At 40.5% G+C, this 22,317-nt stretch overlaps 2 long non-coding RNA genes across 2 annotated transcripts; both read left to right on the plus strand.

Annotated features, from left to right (window-relative positions):
- The first annotated feature begins 19,630 nt into the window (after positions 1-19,630).
- LOC310863865 lies at positions 19,631-20,488 on the plus strand. The gene is made up of 3 exons (XR_014569696.1): positions 19,631-19,732; positions 20,035-20,124; positions 20,395-20,488. It is a non-coding gene; the product is annotated as an uncharacterized lncRNA (long non-coding RNA).
- Positions 20,489-20,696: 208 nt separating this feature from the next.
- Positions 20,697-21,835, plus strand: LOC310860937. The gene is made up of 4 exons (XR_014569443.1): positions 20,697-20,802; positions 20,895-21,031; positions 21,266-21,369; positions 21,472-21,835. It is a non-coding gene; the product is annotated as an uncharacterized lncRNA (long non-coding RNA).
- Positions 21,836-22,317: the final 482 nt, after the last annotated feature.

Here is a 22,317-nt window from a genome sequence, read left to right on the forward strand (position 1 = left end):
TAGTAAAAAGATCAGACCCATCTGAACTGAGTGGTGCTGTTGGGGTGTCACAATAGTGGAGTAGTGGGACTGTTGGTTGTCGGACTATCGGCTGTCGGACTATTGGTTGTCGGACTATTAGAATAGGCAGTACAGTACAGTAGAACTACTGTACTGTACTGCCTCTCATCATGCACCTGTGCATGTGCTACACCGTAGTCTGTACTGCACTGTGCTCTGTGCTGGTGTTAACACTAAAAACTGAGCTTCCCATCATGCACCTGTGCACAGTGTGAAGCTCAACAGCACCACTTTGTTACCTGTTGGTACTCTAAACGAACATAGGCCTACAGATTACAGACATATAAAGGGACACACATTGCTGATCCTGCACCACTCAATATCATATAAGTGTAAATACAAATTAAATTAAGAGTGTATATATATATATATATATATATATATATATATATATATATACACACAAATATTATTAAGAGTATACTTGACAGCCTACATAGTGTATAATTACACACCGTTATGTTTGCAAGAAATTGTATTACGTTCGCTTTTATCATGCGATTGCCTTGCAATCCTACCGAACATACTGATGTTATGGAAATAGGACAGGTCCCCGTTCACAATATTCCTCTTTATTCATGCATATCTTGTACCCTCAGCCCAGGATGTCCTCCAATTTGCTTATGTGTAGCACCCCCTGGGGGGCTATGGCTGACAAGGCAGGAGGCCGTGTCACACCTCAGAGATGTGCTATACTGTATTTGCGATTACAAATTGCAGCCTCAGGAAGCCATTTTGCACAAAACAAAGAGTAAACCCTCTGCACACTTCTGGCATTACCTGATGTGGCTAGACGCCAACTCTCACTTTCCGGTGTTTGCGGGAGGCAGTGGCTTCCCTAATGCTTCAAATCACTCAGACTCATGTAAACAAATGTACAAATTAGCGTCTGTCTCTCCGGCATCAGACCCACCGCTGGCATGGATTATCCCAGACGGAGGGGAAAATACTTTTTCATCAATTCTCTTCATGAATTGGAGCAGAGAAGACACGACTCATAGGCTTTTCATTACAATGTTTATAGACACAGATTTAGATTGTAAATCAGTTTTGTCTGGTGCAGTAAGTGAAGGTGCTTGATTTGATCAACCACCCTCTCTGATAAATTGTAGTTGCCTCAATCATTATTATAAATGTGCTTAAATGTACCATGTCTAGTAGGCCTATACAAGAAATATCTAGGCTAATACAATAAATATATATTTTTAAATACATTATTTAAATAGTGTTCCTTGAATTAAAGTGAAGTATTTGCCTACAGTAACAGATACCCTGACAAGCTCCCCTGATTCCAAGGACGAAAATCTGCTGAGTGGAGGCATTCCAAAGGTGACACCCATTATGGAATCATTTAACGTGTTGCTTTGTGTCGGTCGGGGTGCCTAAATTATCTCCAAGATATACTGTAGCCCCTGTAGGAGTCCAAAAATGGCTAATAGAAATGCAACTGAGAGGATCTTTAAGTGGCCGGCATGTACTACATGGTGGGGAGTATGAATGCATGTAGAGGTGCCAGGCAGCAGAAGTACTCTGTATATGAATGTATAAGTGCCACTACTATGGTGGGGAAGATGAATGTGGAGTGAAACCTAATCGATTGTCTTCAATGCAGTGAAACTAACAAGAAGCAAAACAACTGTGAGCAAGGGGCTATCTATTACCAAGCAGACTGTGGTACCAAGATAAAGATAAAATGAGGTTGTGATATATAACACTTAGATATCACACCGTCTCAACTGAATTATGTGTGAACATGATTATTCAAATGACAGATTCACATCCTTATTATGCCGGTAGCCGAGTACTGTGCCACACGCGTGAATCCATTTTGCGTCCGAGCATAGACATGGCAACACCCCGCCTGCCTCCGATTGGCCTACCGACACTGCCCGTCTTGACCGTCTTCCGAGACGCGAGGTTACTCCGTGGTGAGAAATATTACAAGACAATGACAACTTGGCACGCGCTAGAAGAGGCAAACTAATATTGTTTGCTTTGATTGAATAATTGATTGAACACGTACGTTGTACTATGATTTGATTTGGGTGTGTTCTAAATAAAGTGTTAGTGTTGATTATCGTGTATTAACCTAATTATAGTAAACTAATACTATTATACGAAAAAGGATAAAGATGAAGGGAAAGAGGCCGTTTTACAGTACAATAATGTTTCAAGTTTACACGTACAAATAAATGACACGATAATCAACACAAACACTTTATTTAGAACACACCCAAATCAAATCATATTACGGCGTACATGTTCAATCAATTATTCCATCAAAGCAAACGGCATAAACGATGTTTGCCTCTTCTACAAAAATAAAAGTTACAAGTTACAGTTCTTTTGTATCACACTGTACTTGTATTATTTCCCACCACGGAGTAACACCACGGAGGACGGTCAAGACGGGCAGTGTCGGTAGGCCAATCAGAGGCAGGCGGGGCGTTACCATGCCTATGCTCGGACGCAAAATAGATTTGCGCGTGCCACACAGATAAGTAATGCACTACAGCATTATACTGCACTTGACAACCTTTTTAGTTTCAAAACAAATATATTTGTCTGTTTTAGCAACACCCCTTTTTTTGTTGTCATTATAGTGTTTGTCTATGAGGAAGGAATGCTGAAAAAAGAATGCTGCTGCAGGCTCCTATCGCCAAAGGATATTTTGTAAAGCAACATGTCGTTTGTCAACTGTAAAACACAAAGAAATCACACCTGTGTGTACTGAGCGGTGCAACTATACTTTTATGACTCAAGTCATAATATATCATATTGCTGATAATATATCAGCTTGCTTTCCATATCCGTTGCCCGTTATGCCCAGTTCTATATTGCTTCATAGCCTTACGGTCTATAGCCCATGGTAGAGCGATGTGTTGCTGCCTTGAAGTCAATTAGGGCTTTCATTTGGTGTATGCGTGTAGGCCGTCTCTACGGAAAGGTATGAAGCGAAAAGGAAATCATTAAACCCCATTTGGTGCTATGGGGTGAATGAGCAAATGGAATCGTGCACGCTGCACAAATTTGCCTGGCACAAATAACTTCTTTGACTATACAATTATATAAACACAATGGACACAAGGAAGTGGCAGGCACTCACATCTGCTGGAGAGGAAAATTACAAAGAGATGCAATAGGAGAATAAGCTGGAGAGATGACGCAGCCTGACTCTGTGCCTGGACATCTCCATTGAGGTGCGCGCCGCTCTACCAAACTAATTTGGCACGGCTAACGGGTAAGTTACGGGTGCTTTTAAACTCCACTATCGGTTTCCCAAATGTGTGTGACCAAAATAGCAATTTAGGGGAAAGCGTGCCAGCACGCCCATGACCACACCTTTAGGCGCAAATACCGGTGTCGGCAAAAAGAATAGCCGGTGACACTGGACCAAAATACCGTTAATGGGCAGTGGCTGAATTGCGGGCTGCGTCGCGGGTAAAGGCTGCGACGAAATTGGAGCCCATAGTGTCCCATTGGCCGTATAGAGCTAGTCTCCCATTGGTTGACAATCTCGCCAATAGACCACGTGGCTGACTAGAAAGTCTGATCACACATTTTCTGTAGTTTGATCTGTAGAGCTATATAGCCACTCAAGGCCACTCCTGTATGCACCAATGTTTTACAGTTCCGTAGACAGAGAAGGGACGGAGATGAAAAATATTGGCTGTGCCAGAGCTTATGATTCACTTTTTACAGTTTGGAATTGTGAAGCTGCTTCGTTTGTCCAGTGGCTTAGTGACCTCTGTGCACAATAGATTTAGTGTCCTAAACCTAAGCTATGAGAGGTAGAATGTGATTACATCACAGGTCAGGACCTTGGTTATTTGAACTTGAGCTTATTTCACAAAACTGATTATAACAACATTTATGTTTCACGGTTTGGCCTATAGGCCATGCCATCTAGAACAGGAGGAGGACTACTATGTCTGTCCTTTCAAAAGTATACTATAATACTCACAAAATGTTTAAAATGTATTTCTTTTCTATTATTGGTTAGTTCGATTAACTGTTACTTGCAAGTTGCAACCCTAATTTGCATATGTCGAGATAGATAGAAGACATGCTGGGGAGGTTTGACTGTGAGGGTTATAAACAAAAGGAGGAACAAAAGGCAGCGAGACAGTGAGGGTGGAAGGGATTGGATGAACCGGTGAGATGATAATGCAGCATGACACTTCCGAAATGAATCCCTGGTTACTATGGCAAAGAGGCACGAAGGGACAATCTCCCAAGAGGCTCAAATAAAGCCAGCTGTAAATGATGTTTGATTAGTATTTAGATCATGCACTTGCTCAGGAAAGACATTTTGTCAGCTGCTTGCACACATTGCACACTAATACCTCCGCAATTGATTCCCCTGTCTGCCCGGGACTGTGTGATGGACTTTCATTTAATCTTTATTCATCCATACATTCCCAGTCCGCCACCGTCGTAGTGTCCCACTATACTATGCTCTAAAAATGACTGCTGCACATTCCTGTGCAGTCTGGGTAGCAGGGATGGACCAGTGTTTAACACTCCCAGACGGGGGAATCATACTCCTTGAAGAGATGAAGAGAAGATTCAGCTGAGGCAAAGGCTCAAGAGAAAGAGGTGGTGTTCCTCCTGGCTTTCTGTAAATCTGAAATTATTAAACATACAGTATGATCTACAGCACACTATAAAGGAATATAGAGCTAATGGGCCGAATTACCAGAGTGCTTTTCCTCCTAGATAGGATTCAGCCCGGATTATATTTTTTATCTGATAGTCCTAACCCAATATACTGTAACTGTATACTATTACTAGATTATTCTTTATATTCTAGGAATTGCTAGAATGAAGGTATTAACTTTGGGCACATGTACAGAACGTACATGTCCATTTATTGCACACACTGCATTCACACTGACAACACGACACACACACACCCCCCTCTTTGTTGACATCCCAAAACCCGCGCCCAAGCCCTTAAAGAGCCCATGGTGAATTATACCCCAAGATGGTTACTCACTACAATATACTGGTATATGGTACTTGGGCAGGGTTGGGAGGGTTACTTTTAAAAAGGAATCCCCTACAGTTACAAGTTACTTGCTAAAAAATGTAGTCAGTAACGTAATCCCGATTACTCCATTTAAAAAGTAACTACAAGTTACTTTCAGTTACTTTTCGATTACTTTTAAGTAAAACTCAATTTAATTAGATAATACAAGTTTTACCATTGATAGACAAGAATGTTGAGCCTATGAAATTAAGATAAGGACAACTGAAATATGGTTAAGGTCATTTCATTGTTAAGAATTTGACCTCTCTGAACAGTTACATTACTGTAGAGTCATTGTGTCAACTTATAACAGATCATAAGAAAAATGCATCTTGACCTACAGAACCATTTTGATTGTTTGATTGACAACAACCAACAACTTTGACAACCAACAACTTTGACAACCAACAACTTCATCCATGTGTGGTCAAAGTGGCAAATAAAAACTATTTTTGACATTCCTGGCTGACACTCATTTAGATAGACATGGCATGAGTTTAAAACATTGACTAGACGGTAAAGACTAATTTATATAGTCTACAAATAACTCAGCCCTATACAATTATATTTATACCCCGTAGGCTACTCTTTAAATAAAAAGCCTCATTGTATTTGACCTAAAAGAGAAGACTGCGCTACCCATTATTTATCCCTAATCCAATATATCATATATGCTCTCCTATCTAGTATCTCTGCAGTGTTGCCTGGTCTGATTATTATAAGCCACATTGGGCTTATTTTTCTGAAGTTGCTTGTAAATAATGGTAGAACGGTTGTGAGCTTGTAGATCGTCTATTTTCAAATAGCCAACATATATAAATATGCACATTGTTTAATGGACGATATATATAGCTTTGAAGTGCTCGTGTGGCCTTTTATAGTCGCTTCTTTTGGGCTTGTTTTCATAGACCTGGTTGCTTATTTCTCTTGCAAATTGGCAACACCGCCAGCAGCAGCCTCCACTGTGAGGATTTTACACAGAGTCAGAGAGGTGCGCGCTGCGCTCAACTCCAATCCATTCCGTTTGGTGTTATAATAATTTATAACTTGTTTGTAAAATTAATGAGGGGAAGGGGAGAATGTAATCCTCATGTAACCCCGTTACAACACCCCCGTTACTGTAATCCAGATTACACATTTTAAAATGTACTCTAAGACGTTACAGTTACGTTTTTTTTTTACTCTGATTACAGTAACGGATTACATGTAATCCGTTACTTCCCAACCCTGTACTTGGGTCATTCCTAGTATCGGTCCCCAGGTCATAATACAGCATGTCTTGTGTAAAATAAGAGTGTAAATACACAGTGAAGACATTTATTTTATAAATAATTGGAATAATGCATTAAGCTGGACAAATATGTTTTTCTGACAGCTGAACATGCCCTAGCCCTTTCAGAATTATTTTTACTTAAAGAAAAAAAGGCTGAAATGGCAACGAATAGTAGGAATGACCCACTTAGTATACTTAATTGCACTTGTCATGTACTGTAAATGGACGATCTACAAGCTCACAACGAGTCGTGCTGCAACGTGTTGTGTGTTGTGTAGATCGGCCATTTTCAGGTGCCATTTGTCATACGACGAAATATAAGACTGTGGTTAAATGACTTCAAAAGGTTAAATGCTGTTTGTGTCTATTCCACCATCCCTGTCAGTTGCCTCAAGTTACTATTCGGTACACCCCATGACCCCCTTTGCTTACTGAAGGGCTGTTCACTTTTTGAGTTCCACAGCAATGGGATCCCAAGTTCCCAACATCTGAATGAGATTCGAGACAGCAGGGATATATAATGGGAAGCTGGTTTTAAGACATTATGTGTGATTTGGTTCTTGCAGCACTGTGACCGCTGTCCAATGAATGGATGCAGACGGATTGAGAGCTGAACTGGGCTGTACTGTACAGGTATGTGACGGCTATAGGCAAGGGCTTTCCCTGCAGCCGGATCAAACTGCTTCCCTAATTTCTTTCTACTGCTGCCTTTGCACTTCTCTGTTTTCCTCTGTCAGCCTCACCATTGATGGACTGCTTACTAAACCAGAACTAATCACATCTGACTGCTATCTGTCTCTGTCAATTACACACTAGGTGCTTCATGGCCTTCTGCAGGGCCTTCGGTAGGGTGCCCTGCCACACATCCACAATTCATCCTACCACACATCCACAATTCATCCCACCACACATCCACAATGAACACAATTCATCCTACCACACATCCACAATGAACACAATTCATCCCACCACACATCCACAATGAACACAATTCATCCTACCACACATCCACAATGAACACAATTCATCCTACCACACATCCACAATGAACACAATTCATCCTACCACACATCCACAATGAACGCAATTCATCCTACCACACATCCACAATGAACACAATTCATCCTACCACACATCCACAATGAACACAATTCATCCTACCACACATCCACAATGAACACAATTCATCCTACCACACATCCACAATGAACACAATTCATCCTACCACACATCCACAATGAACACAATTCATCCTACCACACATCCACAATGAACACAATTCATCCTACCACACATCCACAATGAACACAATTCATCCTACCACACATCCACAATGAACACAATTCATCCTACCACACATCCACAATGAACACAATTCATCCTACCACACATCCACAATGAACACAATTCATCCTACCACACATCCACAATGAACACAATTCATCCTACCACACATCCACAATGAACACAATTCATCCCACCACACATCCACAATGAACACAATTCATCCTACCACACATCCACAATGAACACAATTCATCCTACCACACATCCACAATGAACACAATTCATCCTACCACACATCCACAATGAACACAATTCATCCTACCACACATCCACAATGAACACAATTCATCCTACCACACATCCACAATGAACACAATTCATCCCACCACACATCCACAATGAACACAATTCATCCCACCACACATCCACAATGAACACAATTCATCCTACCACACATCCACAATGAACACAATTCATCCTACCACACATCCACAATGAACACAATTCATCCTACCACACATCCACAATGAACACAATTCATCCTACCACACATCCACAATGAACACAATTCATCCCACCACACATCCACAATGAACACAATTCATCCTACCACACATCCACAATGAACACAATTCATCCTACCACACATCCACAATGAACACAATTCATCCTACCACACATCCACAATGAACACAATTCATCCTACCACACATCCACAATGAACACAATTCATCCTACCACACATCCACAATGAACACAATTCATCCTACCACACATCCACAATGAACACAATTCATCCTACCACACATCCACAATGAACACAATTCATCCTACCACACATCCACAATGAACACAATTCATCCCACCACACATCCACAATGAACACAATTCATCCTACCACACATCCACAATGAACACAATTCATCCTACCACACATCCACAATGAACACAATTCATCCTACCACACATCCACAATGAACACAATTCATCCTACCACACATCCACAATGAACACAATTCATCCTACCACACATCCACAATGAACACAATTCATCCTACCACACATCCACAATGAACACAATTCATCCCACCACACATCCACAATGAACACAATTCATCCTACCACACATCCACAATGAACACAATTCATCCTACCACACATCCACAATGAACACAATTCATCCCACCACACATCCACAATGAACACAATTCATCCTACCACACATCCACAATTATAAATGTGTCTATTTGCAAGTGAGGAAGACAGTGTGTGAGTGGGAGTATACTTTTTCCCTATAAGAACAGGATGGTTATTTATAACAGGTTAATTTTTTTTCAAAAATAGCCTATATTTTAAACTATATTATTAATTGCATTTGGAAATAGTTGCTCAGCAATATATCATATAAAATATATATTTCGTACAGGGAATCAAGCATCAAGCGGTTTCAGAAGATTTGAGTAGCTCAGTTTTCTTCAAATGGGAAGCGTCTTTAGCTCGGCGGAGGGTAATCAAGCAGACGAATATTAACAATGTTTTAAATCAGCCAGTGTAAGTGTGAAAGTATTCGAGATTGAGCAACTGTATGGTCTATTTCTTGACTAACATCATGTACAGATGAACTGTCAAAAATGAATAGCGCGTCTCTCTGTTAACTGCCTGCCTGTAAACACTCGACTGCTGCAATGACAGCAGGACCTTGTGCTGGATCACAACTCACCTATGGCCATAAGTCTGAATTTAACCCGTTTAACCCAAGACCTGAGGCTGAGGCCGATTCCACTAAATCTCAGTTTTCTGAAAAGCGTATGTTGTTATATTAATGGTTTTTCACTCTTTTTCATGTAAGAAGGAACCCCAAAGGTACATGTATTTGACGGCCAAACCACCATCTCAAAATATGTTGTTCCAGCCAGGGACCCCAGAATCAAAGATTTGAGTTTAAAATTTAAATATATATATTATTAAAAGATTTGCACAAATTAATGTTCACGATTTTTCAAAACTAGCATATCTACAAGCTTGCGATGCACTGCTGTGAGATTGTATAGCTGCGATTTTTGAATAGCCAAAGAATATATATATATATATATATATATTTAGCTAAAATCAAAAATGACAGATGTAATGTAAAATGACAGACCCGTCTTAAAGGGTTAATAGGTCTGAATTTATGAGGGCTCTATTTTCATCTGTGCTAAACCCATTATCCCTAAACTTCTTTGCCCTTATTTACTATTTTGAAAAACATTTTTGAATATTTAAAATGGCCAGTCTACAAGCTCACAACGTGTTGATGTAGATTGGCTAGTTGAACTATTCAAAAATGTTTTTCAAAATAGTAAAAAAGGCAAAGAAGTTTAGGGATAAGGGGTTTAGCATGGTCGAAAATAGAGCCCATGTAGTATTATGGATTCAGTGACTGTGACTTTACCCATCATATTTCCATCACTGTCTACATAACCAACTACTGTAACCTCTATATCTTATACATTATAATTACATGTCATTTGGAGTTGTAAGTTTGTATATATTTGTTTTATTCAAGACTATAAATAGCCTATAGCCGTAGCTGTCAAATGTTTAGAATGTGAAATGCGGTGCTGTACATTCTCAGGCTGAAAGAATTAGCCAATTGGTGAATGTAAAGTGACTAGGACAGGAGCGAGGCTATGTGGATTCATCTAATGGTGATCTACATTAAATCAAACCCCATCATCTCTACTTCATTGTGAAATCGTCTATTAATTGCCCGTTATACTCTAGCTAATGGTGTGATGATTGGATAACTCTAATCTAGCATAATGGTTGCACCATTGGGAGTTGGGTCTTTTTGCCTTGTGGTTGGATAGCTACTGTATGCACGCGTTGTGTTCCTTCTCTGCAGTTGCAACATGGCAAAATGGTATTTGATTGTACCCGATAAAAGGGTGTGTGCATCTTCCTCCTTCGATACTTCATTTCTATCTCCATTTGGTGTATTTGATCGTCTCCATTCTCCTATCTTCTCCATCCCTCTTCCCTGTCTCCTCTCTCCTTCTTGTTCACTGTCTGGCCCATGGTCCGTGGAAGGGGGGATGGCTGACAGAGACAGATGGCCTAGCCCCAGCTTAAAGGTGACTGCATCGTTCCTTGTGCCCCAAAGCGCTGGATCATTGGAATCCATCATGGCCAGCAGCACCGGGCTTCACATAGACGGATCACATGGAATGGACAACAACAGATGGGCAACACAACGGAGGAAGAAGAGAAGGGACTATATCTGATGAAGGAGCCACGAACAAAGGAGAGAGTGGAGGAACCATGAGAGAAGACGAGTGTAAAGGCTATAATTTATGATTTAACGAACAACAGCCACGTTGTGCGGGAAAAACGAAAAGACAACTGAAAGACACAGCAACGCAAAACTAGTCGACACTTTATATCAGATGAAAATACGTAGCTCTTGTCGTTTGGTGAAGTATACTGTACATTTGCCTTTAGCGTGGCTCAGATACAGAGTGGAGAGCCACACAATGGAGAGGTGTTGGTGAGAGGGCTAGCAGCGCTGAGGGGCTTCTCCCCTCCAGCCACAGAGGAGAGGGTTGGGGGCTGGGTGGGTATGTGAATAGGGGGCATTTATCATTATTGGCGCGTACCTCCGTCCCGTGCTCAACCTGACAGCTCCTCCACCACTGACATAAATCATGATTTCCTCATAATAGATCCCCTCTCTGCCATGGAGGGAAAGAATGCGCCGCTCACATCGATTTCAGCCTCTCCTTCCCTCCTGCCTTCTCACCTTTCAGCTGGGTGCACTGATGCAAAATCATTATCAAACATTGCTGATTTGAAATTCATGGCATGTTAGATAACGCTTTGTTTTTGTTTTCCCATCTCTTCCCGGCAAAAAAAGAAATTGATGCATGAAAAACAAAGGAGCATAAACACTATGGATGGCTACACAGCACGGACACTGTCATTATCCTGTTATTCATTTGTGCCTGACACAGAACCAGTGGAGGGAATCACAAACACCAGTAAACACTGAAGACTGGATTAGCTGGACCAGTGACAGGAAGCGGAAGACGTTACTATCTCAGCTGATTGGAAATGAGGTCAAGCCCGTTTTCAGAAATAGGAGATCTACAAGCTCAGAATACAACATGATGTCAACATATTGTGAGCTTGTAGATCTGCTATTTTTGTGAACATTTCAGAAAAATGTCACCTGAATTTTGTTTATTTTTTATGTTCTTGTGTTTCTTGCTGTTTTTTTGTTTTTGTTTTTTTTCTCTGTTGAATGTGTATGTGTAGTAGCCTACATGCAGCTGTGACTATCTCCAAGACAAATTTCTCCTGAGGGAGACAAAGACAACCTTGAACCTTATATAAAGAAGGAAAGTGCTCAACACATTATCAAATATATAATAAAGAACACGTAAGACTCAAATGGATTTGAATGTATTCTGTTTTCAGACAAGGCGGGATGGTTTGTAGTGGTCTATTGGTTTCAGATAAATATGATTTTGTTTGTGCAAAAGCAACCACGCAGAGTTCAAATACATCTATTTTTCTGACGGTCTTTTGTTAAGTCACCAATAAATAAAAAAAACTAACTTTCTTGAACCTTAATCATTGTACCAGATTAAAGGAGAATTCCATACTAAAAGGCTTTCTTACCTTTCTTTGTAGTTGTTACGTCCCCACCAAAGAGGTCCAGGTGTTATTTTGTGCAAAAGCTCCTTATTGGCTATTTCCCCTACCATAAGCCCTAAATGAATTGCATTGAATGGGAATTGAATGGGGCTATGGGGTGTTAATTCGCTTATTTCCATTGCAAAAAAAAAAGGTTTTGTATATATCCTCTCTTCATAATGTAAATAATATCCCAAGCGAATTACTACTTATAGCCCCATTCAATTCCCATTCCATTCAATGCAATGAGGGCTTATGGTAGGGTAAATAGCAAATAAGGAGTTTTTGCACAAAAAAACACCTGGACCTCTTTGGTGTTGATGTAACGACTACAAAGAAAGTTAAGAAAGCCTTCTAGCACGGAATTCTCCTTTAACTGTACTAGTTTCACTCACATATTTGAATCTACTTTTTTATTTTTTGATTGATTGATTGATTGATAATTGTATTGGACTCTCCTGTACTGTACTATCTATTGTAAGGTGATGATAATGATGAATGTCCGCTGTGCACCTGACCTGACCCCCATTATGGGCTTAAGACACTACACAAGACAACATTAGCACTACAAATGAGATTCCAAATAAGTACCTGAATGATTAGGAGTTGTAAATATTTAATCCCATCCATTTTTATAATTATACATAAAAAATTAATACGCCCTTTAATATTTTTTACCAGAAGGCTGTTTTACGATTTGTTTGATTAATCACCATGCAGGAAATTTTCAGTTTGCATTATAATAAATGTTACCGTTACTATTGCACCGAAGATACATGAACCAGAGGGTTTCTCTTGAAAGATGATCCTTTATTCAAGACCAAAGGGTATCATTAAAAATATATTCATATTCCTAAAATGTATATCACTTAATAATAAAAATTATAAAACGAACCAAATGTCATTTTGTGTAAGAAATGTCTCCAGGAACATCAGTGTTAACTAAAGTGTTTTTCAGATATTTCAAATGAGATTTAGTCAATTTCCATGATGAAATAATATGTTTCAAAATATTTCAAAGCGAAGACGTATTCAATATGAAAGAGGTCCAAACAACATGCTTGCCTTATGCTTAAGTTATATTTTGCATGATGGGGTCATGAAAGCATGGTAATTGTGTAGAACTAAAATAATGGTTGCCCTGCACTGTAGATGTTCTATGATCTTGTGCCATCTTGCGTTGTGAGCTTGTACATCGGCTATTTGAACTATTTTAAAAGGTTTTTCAAAATAGTAAAAAATGGCAAATATAGGTTTAGGGATAAGGGGTAAGGGGTGGCGCATGATACAATCCAACTGGTCCCTCCTCTGCTTCAGACCAAAGCTCTCATGTGCAGTACCTCTCTACAGACTGGTCTTGTTAAATGATGTCTACTTAGTCTTTACTGTCACTGTGTGACACCCAACAGCTGAAGTCTACACAGATACGCCATCATTCATACTTGTAAAGCCTAATTGCAGAATGCCATGAATTAAATAATGGAAACGATTGTACAGATGAAAAGGCACACAGTAAAATCCTGAGAGTGTAAAAAATGTAATGTATAAATTTATGCTCAGGATTATGTGTATGCCTCTTTGGCCATTAGTTTTACAGCACAGATCTCACACTCCCCAGATTATCCACAGCTCTCTCTCCCACAATAACCTAATTAGAAGAAAGGTTTTTTTTTTCTTCTGTTCACTAATTAGCTCTTCAGCAGCGTTATTGGCCCTTTTTCTATGAATATTTTCATCATGTGAGATGACTCGAGTGTGGATGTCCTTTGGGTCAACCAGGTCCCTTTTCAGGGAATAGTTTAATACAGTCGGAGACACCATCTTGATTGGTATTTAAGCAGAGACGGAACAAAGAAAGATGGAATTGCTCATGATCCTGCAGTGCTTTTATAGGTTACTACAACCTCTTACTTTAAAATAGTATGATAAATGTACAATGTACTTTGCCCAGCATAAACTGGCTGATAGCCTACTTACTGTGCATTTAGCCAGTAAAGAAAAATGAGAGTGAAAGTCATGACATTATTTAGTGGATGACAATGAGACTAGATTTGACCTTTGATGCCTCTAAAGCACAATTATACTTTGTTGTACGATGGTGTTGCAAGGTGAAAATAGCCATTAAAAACGACGATGTTTTGGCACAACAAAATCGTGCAATGGTACGGTACATGAATTAGGCTCAAAGGACACGTTTCTTCTGATTCTGTGTAACATCCAAGTGAGCCAGGTTTCTAGACATCTAGATTAGACTGTTGGTCAATGACAAAAATGGCAAAATGATAATGTTGTATACAAAACGGCTAATGAATGGCCTGTAGTCTCTAATGACCATGCAGGAATTAAAACCAGCTCTCCCATCACTGGCTGTAGACATACAGCTTCAGTGGCTAGAGTCGAGACTGACAGAGTGAGCAGTCATTCAGCAGATTACTTGATTAGTTGATGAGCGGCGCTTAAAAAAAGAAAAATATGAGAATCTTAATTTCCATCAATGTCTTCTAACATCAAAATCTACATTTTGCTGATATACAAAACGGATAGAAATGGCATATTATATTCCTTAATCAAATATTTGACCACTTGAGATACAGGGCCAAAATGAAATGAAAAGTGCACTGTCTTGTCTGTCACACTCACATCACATGCAAAAGCAGAGACGTTTCTATGGCTACCAATGTTTGCGTGCACAGACAGCATTACATTCACAGAAAACCACCCAATGATAGAACCACATCATTTTCGATTAATTGTTAACTATTGTACAAAAGGCCCTAATTGAAATGGACAGTGCAGGTGTGATTATTAGCACAGGTGCTCTTGAGAGCTTTCATTCAGTTCAGAACAAGGACAGGAGAGGGGAACATGCCATTAACAGAGCTGAACATTTCTATATTATTTAGTCTTTAGTACTGTGTTACCAGTGCACTACCTGTCAAATGTTTAAGTTGTGTGCGTCACTGACCCAAAAGCTACACGAATGAACAGACCCAGATTATTGTGTCTTGCCAATTTGCCATACTGTGCTGTTTAATTGTGCTGTGCTACATTCAACAAAGACTGTGCCTACGAGCAACACTCCATCCTTGGCTCCTTGTGAATTCTTACCAATTCCCTGTCGCGATTGGCGAGAACTACTGCCTTACCCTACCCACCTAATACAGTCCTTACCCTCTCAAACGTTATGTTTAATTGAAGAATTTCTTAACGATAACTATTAACATCCCTAGTGGTCCGGTTCTGAACACAGAATAGTTCAGTGGCACTGTGGCAGTATGTGTGGCATTTGTCTGTCATCAGAAAAAAATAAAAAATAAAATAAAATGAGTAAATAAAATAGTTCTTGTTCAGTTGTACTCTCAGTGAAGTAGGTAGCAGCCTTTAGAATAACCTTCCAGCTACGTATTGTTGGCTACTTGAACATGCGACCATGTTTGTGTTGGTGCTTTTAGCACACTGGTGGAAAGAAGTGAATGATCCAGGGTATGAAAAGCACCACTTCCATCCCTGGCTGTACTCTGCTTCAGTGATCCAGGGTATGAAAAGCACCACTTCCATCCCTGGCTGTACTCTGCTTCAGTGATCCAGGGTATGAAAAGCACCACTTCCATCCCTGGCTGTACTCTGCTTCAGTGATCCAGGGTATGAAAAGCACCACTTCCATCCCTGGCTGTACTCTGCTTCAGTGATCCAGGGTATGAAAAGCACCACTTCCATCCCTGGCTGTACTCGGCTTCAGTGACCCAGGGTATGAAAAGCACCACTTCCATCCCTGGCTGTACTCTGCTTCAGTGGCTCCAGATCGACAGAGCGAGCCGCAGTGTTTTTGCTGGGCAGATTCGTTGAGCAGAATACTGAGTGAGCAGTATGTATTGGCATGCGTCTGTCTGAGGGTTTATCAGTTCAGCCATCCAAAGAAAAAGTAATTGTTCGGTTGTACTCAATGAACTAAGTATATAGCCATCTCAATGTAATCCGGGAAGGAATAAGGCTTGAGAACCACCAGTACCCAGTCTACCTGGGAGTGACCTTAGACCGTACCCTCAGTTACAAAGAGCACATCCAGAAGACGAGAGCTAAGGTGTCCACCAGGGACAACCTCCTGCGCCAATTAAAAATGGAAACTAACTTTTTCTGATGCATGCGTGTATGGTGAACCACAAACAATGGACCACATCATGAGATGCATCTATGCTCCACAATGTACTGGAGATGACCTGGCCGAACCAAATGCCGCTGCACTCGCCTGCGCCAACCACTGGAAAACGTGATATAGAGGATGGCCAGACACGACGAAGAAGAAGTTCACCTGTCTTCTGTATTTAAACACCCATTTATGGGTTTTGAGCCCCATCATGCCTGGCTGTCCTGCATTTGGGTTCTCACATCACCTACACATGATCCGGTGTAGTTATTCAAATGATCAAGACGACTGAAAGGTTTTTCTCTCATGTGGATATGCAGGTGTGGCTTAAGGTTTAATACCTAAACGACTGAAACTCTTGTTACACTGTTTACAGTGGAAAGGTCTTTTCCCAGTGTGGATACGCAGGTGTGTCACCAGGTGATTTGAATCACTGAAACTCTTGTCACAATGTTTACAGTGGAAAGGTCTTTCCCCAGTGTGGATACACAGGTGTCTACCCAGGTTACCTGAATGAGTGAAACTCTTGTCACAATGTTTACATTTGTAGGGTCTTTCTCCCGTGTGGATACGCTGGTGTGTCCAGAGGTTGCTGAACTGATTGAAACTCTTGTTACAGTGTTTACAGTGGAAAGGTCTTTCTCCAGTGTGGATACGGTGATGGCACTTTAGATGGCATAACGCACTGAAACTCTTGTCACACTGCTTACAGACGTGGTGTTTCCTTCCCGTGTAAGTCGTCTGATGAGGCTTCACTTCTCCTGGCTGAGTTACAATAGTCTTGGTAAGCTGTTGTTGATGACAGCCAGATCTTGGTTGGTTCGTGTCTTCTGGTTTCAGTTTGTGCAATTTGTGTCCTGAATTTGGCACAATCTTATTACCCATATATGGAGATCTAAGGGTGGCAGCGAGGGCAGTGATTTGAGTGTACAGGGTTTGATGAGGTCTGGCCATATATGGAGCGTGTCTTGAGTGTACAGGGTTGGATGAGGTCAGATCAACATATGGAATGTCAGAACAGGTCAGCTCCATATATGGAGAGTATCACGAGGCGTGACAGACTTGACTACGATGGTGGCGTGACGTGTCGCGAGGTGTGATGGACTGACAACCATATATGGAGGTGTGACGGAGCGACTGACGGACTGACAGGTTTCCATAATGCGGTTTCAAACGTCGGATCCATGGACCACCAGGGGTCCCTCCAAATGGAAATTCACCGTTCTGTAAAGAGTGTACAAATGCAAACAAATACAGGACCGTCTTTTTTAGTTTCTGGATCCACTGAGCCACCTGTGTACAAATGGAACCAAACGGACCCTTGTGGTCCCAGAGATAGAGATTCCATTAAATGGCATTTAATGTCGTAGCCTATAATGCATGCCAAACTGGGGGCCCTTGAAATGAAAATGGTTGAAAATCACTGCTAGAAGAACCATGAAAATGTTCCCTAGCTTATGGGGGTCCTTGAGTTGGCGTATATTTTCAAATGGGGGGTCCGCAGCCTAATGAGTATCATTTTGGGGGTCCTTGTCTCCTTGACATGAAAAAGTTTGAGAACCACATGCTCTAGAGTCTATAAGATGTATTGCTGTATATCCATGAACTGTAAACCAGCTATGTACAATATACACTGTACTTCACACTGGTCATATTTTGCTAGTGATATATTACACGAAGGGGGGAAAAAACCCATAAAGATGTCGGTGTGTAGAGCTTCCTGGGCCAATGCCTATGTGGTTCACATAAAGGCAGAAGGAGAGATGTCATAAAGTAGGGAGGTTTTATACCTCGTGAATTCACCAGAAAATGTGGCCCGTGTCTGTGAGAAAAGGCCACAAAAGAAGCAGCTGAGTTATGACTGTGTTTTTAAAAGGGAAACTTCACCCACTTTTCTAACCTGAATCCTATCATTCTGTTGTGGGGACGCTGTGAGAATGTTGGCTTTAATAATGCTATACCTGATGATGGTTCTATAGTTGGTTCAGTCTTTGGTTAAATTAACATTATAGGGTTTGCATTTAACAAAATAAGTCTAGACAAAGTTTGTTTGTTTGCAATTTATTTTAGATTATACTACAAGAAAGACAAGACAGATGGTTATTTTCCATCCTTTGTGAAAAATATCACTTGTGATCAACGATGACAACATAGCTGTACTCTCTCACATTGAAAGCTAGTGGACAAAAGCACTAGACTGGAGAAATGTGTTAAATACTAGATACACCTTCAACCATCACCTTATTGATGTCCAACAAACCAACGTTTTTTAACATGTAGAACTTTATATGAATTAATAATGTGGCTCAAATTACTTTCTAAAAACAATTTCTGTATATTTATCTTTAGCAAGTTCACACCTGCAAAGTAATAGAACGCCAGGGCAGCTGTATTAAAGAGGAACCGACTGGACGAGTCGAGAGAGGAGAATCGAGAGCAGCATGTGTGTGTGTGTGTGTGTGTGTGTGTGTGTGTGTGTGTGTGTGCGCGCGCGTGTGCGCGTGCAATAGTGTGAAATGTTTAAATATCGAATTGTTCCATATAGACCACATATGTGAAAAGATAAATCGTATTTTGTAAGTACATTTTGTTTGTGTCTTTCACAGTGACGACCACAAATTGCTTCACAGGTTCAAACACAAAAGCATATCAAAGATCAAACCAAAAGAAAATGGAATAAAACAATCACCATTAGGTGCTATTGTTATTATTTCTTAGAAGCGCTATTTCTCCTCGTCGCAGTTTCCATTTTTCTCGGACGGCTGCTGCAACTCATGACTTACACAGCTGCATCGGTTATGCACCCGACCTGGCTGAGATAAGAGCTCCTCCAAGCACCCCTTTCCATCATTTAGGGTGGATAAATAGAAATACTCATTAACTTAGTAATATTAAATATTAGAAATACTAGTAAATACCCCATTATCAAAACATTTTTAAATGTTGACCGCATCAGAGGACAAACCAAATAAAAGAGGAAGATCGATGGAGGCACAGAAATAATACAAGAAAGAGCACACTTCTCTTTTCTTCAGTGTGCTGCCGTGAAGAGCTGAACCATATCAAAGACTTCCAAGATTAATTAAAGTCATAACGGTTGAAATGGCTGTGGCTTTTCATTCTGAAAGCATTGAGATACAGGAAGATGATACAGATGATGATGATGTTGAGACCAAGACTACAGAAGATGATCCAAACAACTATGTGAATGTTGAAACCAAGACAGCTCAGCAGAAACATCAGAAGATGTTGCAGTCTGGTAAGAGAGTGATAATATTTGTCTACGCGGCGCCTTATTGCTTTCTAAATAAAAGGTTTCACTGAGACCAGGGAGGCCTTTTTTACACAAACCTTATGAGAGATGAGCAAACGGTGACTTATTAGAGAACTTCTTCTGGCCAAGCACTTCAAAGTTGAGAAATTGCAATAGTTAAACGTTTTGAGAAGAGACTCAAATAAAAAGAGGAAAAGACTCAAATAGTTTCCATTGAGCCTTTAATGCTATAGTTTTATCTCTACCACTAAAACCGATATCCTAAACTAACCTATTTGTGTGTCCAGTCAGAAGACGGTACAGGATGCTTGGATTGGGTTTTGGATTGCTATGTGGTGTTCAAGCTCTCCTCAACATTGGTCTCAGACTCTCTCTGTGTAAGTCAAGTTTCAGAACAGTGCAGTATTTTGTATTAATGTTTTTGATGATCCAACATGTATTCTTTTTATTTTCAATATTAGCAAATATGATACCCCATTAAATAAATAAATACAAAATACAATTAATAGTAGATTTAGTCGTTTTATTTCACTTGGCTTGTATAGGTTTTGATACAGATTCGGTTTTCCCAGTTTTGATGGTTTGAGGAGGTCAGTTCAGAACAAAGCTGTAAATAAAACTCAGTTTATTGAGTCTCCTTCTTACAGATTCTGAATGGACTGAAGAGAAAAACAACCTGGTGAAAGACCTGGGTGATCTACAGTCCAGATACAACAACATAACTGAACAGAATCAGAAGAGATGTATGTATGTATTGATGTATGTACAGTATGTATGTATATACTTCTACTTTCAGTCTTATTGTTAAGTCTACCAGCCAAGCTGCCTATATATTGTAAGATGTCAAACTAACTGATGAAATGTCTTTTCTTGTTACAACGATATTGAAACCTTGGAGGGTGGGGCGATGGGGGATTTGTAATGAAAATGAAAAATGTAATGTCTTACAGTTTCTGAATGTACTGAAGAGAAAAACAACCTGGTCAATGACCTGGACGATCTACAGTCCAGATACAACAACATAACTGAACAGAATGAGCAGAGGAGGCTCTGTGGTCAGTGAGACTATGGTTATAGTTTAACTTAATGTGTCATTAATCTGAGCAAAGAAAACAATAACACTGGCTTACTTTTTTTCTTTTGTTAGAATTACCTGGATGGCAGATAATTGGCAGAGTTTGTTATTACATCTCTACCACAGAGTCTAAAACCTGGGAGGAGAGCAGACAATACTGTAGAGACAGACAATCTGACCTCATCATCATAAACAGCAAAGAAGAACAGGTGTGTGTGTGTGTGTGTGTGTGTGTGTGTGTGTGTGTGTGTGTGTGTGTGTGTGTGTGTGTGTGTGTGTGTGTGTGTGTGTGTGTGTGTGTGTGTGTGTGTGTGTGTGTGTGTGTGTGTGGGGTATGTGGTGTGTGGTGTGTGTGTGTGTGTGTGTGTGTGTGTGTGTGTGTGCGTGCGTGCGTGTGTGCCCATAAAGACTGTACTTCTGTAACCAGCAGCTTTTCTGTCCAGGACTTTGTTAACAGAAACAGCCAGTATGTTTGGCTGGGTTTGACTGACAGAAAGAGGGAAGGAGTGTGGAAATGGGTAGATGGAACACCACTGACCACACCAACGTAAGACTTTACCTTCATTCTTCTACTCTAACATTTAATATTTACTTAATATTTATCCTTGTATAATGTCTAGTAATGAATGCAATGTTCCTACTTCTCCAGGTACTGGTGCCCTGGTGAGCCTAATGACATTGGAAAAGAAGACTGTGCTGTGTCTTCTAATGGGAAAGGGACTCAAACAGGATGGAACGATATCCCATGTGATTCACGTGCGACTTGGATGTGTGAAAAAGTTCTGTAGTGTTGTCATTTTCACAATGTACTAGTTATGTGGTGTGTTGCTACAGCTAGACGATAAGTGTGTTGAGTGGTGGTAGTTTGTGTTTGCTTTGGTTTGTGCGCTTTGTAATTCTAACCAATTCTAACCAAGCTATCAAAGTTTCTGGGGGTGGCCCAAAATGCCACACATCATGAATGCAGTGCCCCAAATTGATCCCATTCCAAGTGGCTATGACCAAAGTCTGTGGGCCCAGGGTAGGTAACCCCGCCTGGTGACCTGTGCTGAGGAGCACACCCCTCTAGTTAGTCTTTTTGAGTGGTGCAGCCACTCCAATGCACAGCAAATGTGTGTCCCTGGCTGGCTAGGTCCCTGGCTGGCTGGGTTTGTCCAAGCACGGAAATAGAGTTTTTTCACCAAGTGTCACTGTTGTGCGGCCACACACACACACACACACACACACACACACACACACACACACACACACACACACACACACACACACACACACACACACACACACACACACACACACACACACACACACACACACACACACACACACACACACACACACACACACAGTTCAGACGGGTCTGATTTTGTATCGTTTTTATAACTCCTGTGGACATTAAAAATATAAGCCCTGTATTTCAAGTTCTTCCACAGCATGCATGACCTTAGAAAACGAAGCAACATGACCGCATCACATCAAGGTTAGCTTCTAATAT

This window comes from Protomyctophum parallelum (assembly GCF_964188405.1).
Source record: "Protomyctophum parallelum genome assembly, chromosome: 1".
NCBI classification, from domain to species: domain Eukaryota; kingdom Metazoa; phylum Chordata; class Actinopteri; order Myctophiformes; family Myctophidae; genus Protomyctophum; species Protomyctophum parallelum.